The sequence below is a fragment of the Hibiscus syriacus genome, unplaced genomic scaffold (genome assembly GCF_006381635.1).
Source record: "Hibiscus syriacus cultivar Baekdansim isolate YM2019G1 unplaced genomic scaffold, ASM638163v2 tig00111812_pilon, whole genome shotgun sequence".
Lineage (NCBI taxonomy): Eukaryota > Viridiplantae > Streptophyta > Magnoliopsida > Malvales > Malvaceae > Hibiscus > Hibiscus syriacus.
In genome coordinates this window covers 660,773-664,010 of record NW_024063187.1, presented here as the reverse complement: position 1 = coordinate 664,010, position 3,238 = coordinate 660,773, and positions in this window count along the sequence as shown.

Genomic DNA, 3,238 nt, shown 5'->3' with positions numbered 1-3,238 from the left:
ATCAAGCACGTCAGTATTTTCATGATATAGTAGGACCTATGCTCAGCATAAAAATCTATAAATGTTTGGAAATAATAAAGATATGTATATTTATATATATCTACACGTTCTTCAACATCATCTGGTAGTTCTGTATTACTGAGCTTTTCGAAGCTCGCTCTATTACTCACCTTTTCAGGTTAAAAGAATTGTACCAGTGCATCTATCGACTTCAGTGAGGGAGTTTTTCCGGCGTTGTTGCAGAGAATGGTACATGTGATTAGGGGGCATGTAATTGTATTTTGATTTATATACGAGTCTGGAAATCTGTTTTATTTTTAAATAGTGACAACTGATTTTATAAGTTACATTTTTCAATAAAAGTTTTAAATTTTCCGCTATTTTTACAGTGGGTCACTCCGGTGGCCCTAATGTGACTTCCCGGATCAGATCGGATCCTCCGCATCGGTCTGGGGGGTTACATTTAGTGGTATCAGAGCCATGGTTTGAGTCAAAATTTTTCAAGATATACCAGCCGGTCGAATGTCAAAATATGTCTGATCAGTACATGCCCCTAGACTGCAATCGTACCCCTCTGAGCCAAAACTCCAGGGCTGAGTCCCTATCTGTAGCGAGTAAACTGAAGTTTCTATCCGTTAAGACTATACTTGTACAAAAAGGAACATCAGTAACATTTGTCTAAACACTGTAAAGTACCTTACGAGCTATGTTAGAGTTATTTATCTGAAAAATTCTAACTCTACTCCGGAAATGAAATTGGGATATGCATGAGCCTATTCTCGTAACTAAGGATGAATTGATTCCACAAGGATAAAGTTTTTTTGATTATTTACTTGTAATGAGAGAGATTTCTGATAAGAATGTATACTCAACTAGTTAAGGATTAGTGGAGGATCCGTATTTCTATAAGAGCTACATGAAATATATGAAAGAACTGATGGAAGTTTCATTTCTGTAATTATGTGACTTGAATGAATTTCGAGGACGAAATTCTTTTAAGGAGGGGAGAATTGTAACACCCCAATTTAGGGGCTAAATTTAAGAAAATATAAATTGGTGAATTTAATTGGTATTTTTGAAAGAAATTGGGGATTAAATTATAAAATTTCAAAGTTGACGGACCATTTTAAGAAGTGCAGGAAGTTCAGTGACTAAACTCATGGTTTACCCATTTTTATTATGGGATGAATTATAAATCCCAATTGCCGTGCCCAGTTTCCAGTTTATTTTCCCAGTTTTCCCTCTTCGATCAACCAACTTTCAACTCCGATCTACTCGCTGTCCGACCTCCGATCGACGAGCCGAAACCACCATCCTGTTCGTTGTCAATCGAGGAACAAAACCCCTCAAACCTTTTGTCGTGAATCATCGTCGTTCGTCATGAATTTTAGTCAGAAGTATCATCAGTAATAACTCAGTTTTAGTTGGTTTTTCATCGATTCATGACGATCGGGTCATCCGTTTACGACACCTCCCGCACCATCGTGTTCCTTGTGTCGTTCCGAGTCCACCGGTGTCTTCGCTTTTCTCCAGCGATAGCGGCGCGTGAGGAGGTGAAGCGGTCAAAGTTTTTGATTCATTGAAATCGAGCTCTCCGCCGTTCAAAAATTTGAACCGAGCTTTGTAAGTATCTCGAAATCGCTTAAAATAATTTTTAGGAATTTTTCCGGGAATTTTTCGATATCAGGGCACTGTTCACGCGCCCCCACGCGCCGCCACTGCGCGTGGGGATGGTCCAAATGACCGGTTTGACCGGTTTTGGTGAATAGTTGATCGGTTTGACCGGTCATAACCCGACCCGACCCGTTTACCCGTTGACCGTTGACCGACGTTGACCACTGTTAACCAAAACTTTGACCGGCTTTGAACAGGCATTAAACGACCTTTGACTTCGACCGAGTATACCTATCCTGACATTTTTCGACGTTCCAAATTCGATTCCGCAGTCCGTTTCTCGAAATTCGAACCCTAAGGCCTTAAAATTTCCAGTCAAACCCGTTGACTTTGATTTTGACCGAAAATTCCAAATTTTTGAAAAGTCATATTTTATGCTTTCGATGTCCTGAATCCGAATCCGAAGTTGGTTTCGCCAAATTCAAACTCGGTAAGTTGGTTTTAACTGATTTATCATCTGATTCGATCCGTTTATCGTAATTAAGCTCCGTTTCTGATATAATTTATGCTGATATGTATCTGAGGAATTATTGGAAGTTGAATTGAAGATCAAAGGCGTTCGAATGGAATTTTTATGGTCGATCAGTATTGCACGAAAATCGAGGTAATACTTTACTACCTCTTTATGCTTTATGGAACATGTTTATATTGATAAATGCATGAACAATATAATGTTGGTCACTTTGATGGAGTTGAATAATTTATACACTCGATATGATGTGATAGAAATTCTATAACTAATTACGGATCAAATGACTAATATAAAGAATTGAGGAATTGTTAGATTAAATTACAAGGTTGTGATTAGTGATAAAGAAATCAGCCATGTATCTGCAACTTATAATTTATTTCATCAAAGGTTAAATGTAAAAGGTACTTGGATGAGAAATTATGAGAATACTTCGGTAGGGTAAAAATATGAAATTACCCTTATATTGGAAAATGATAAGAATTGTCATTAATAAATCTGAAAAGACATATTGATCTGATAAATATATTGATGTGCATAAGAAATGTTAGTTTTATTTGGAAATTTTGGATAACCGGTTTTAATCCTAGGAGAGTTTATGAAGGATACTAGAAGTCTGTTAAGAGAACCTTTTCAAGATCAGAGAGTGTTCAAGAAAGCAATTAATCATATGATCTCTAAATTATATTATTTTTGTTAAGAGCTAATATCGAAATTATCTGGTTAAGAAATTACGAAAATACCCTTAAGAGGTAGAATAGTCTAAGTTGACTCTGAATGAGAAAATACTTAGAGGATTCGTACTTAACTCGATTAAGTATGGATTTAATTGTTAAGATCCTGACTTAGTGCAGGAAAATTCTTGATATTCCGTTTGTAAAATCTGAGAAGGCACTTGACCCGAAAATATCCGAGTTATGAGTAAATACGTGAAGAACAATTTGTCGGGGGTGTTCTGTTGTCAGAATTTTTCGAAATGACTGAAATAAATGATAAGATTGAATTTAATAGTAAAATCGGATGGAAGGAAATGTTTGAAATACGCTGAATCTGTAAAATGACCAAAATACCCCTGTAATGGAAATGACCCAAGAA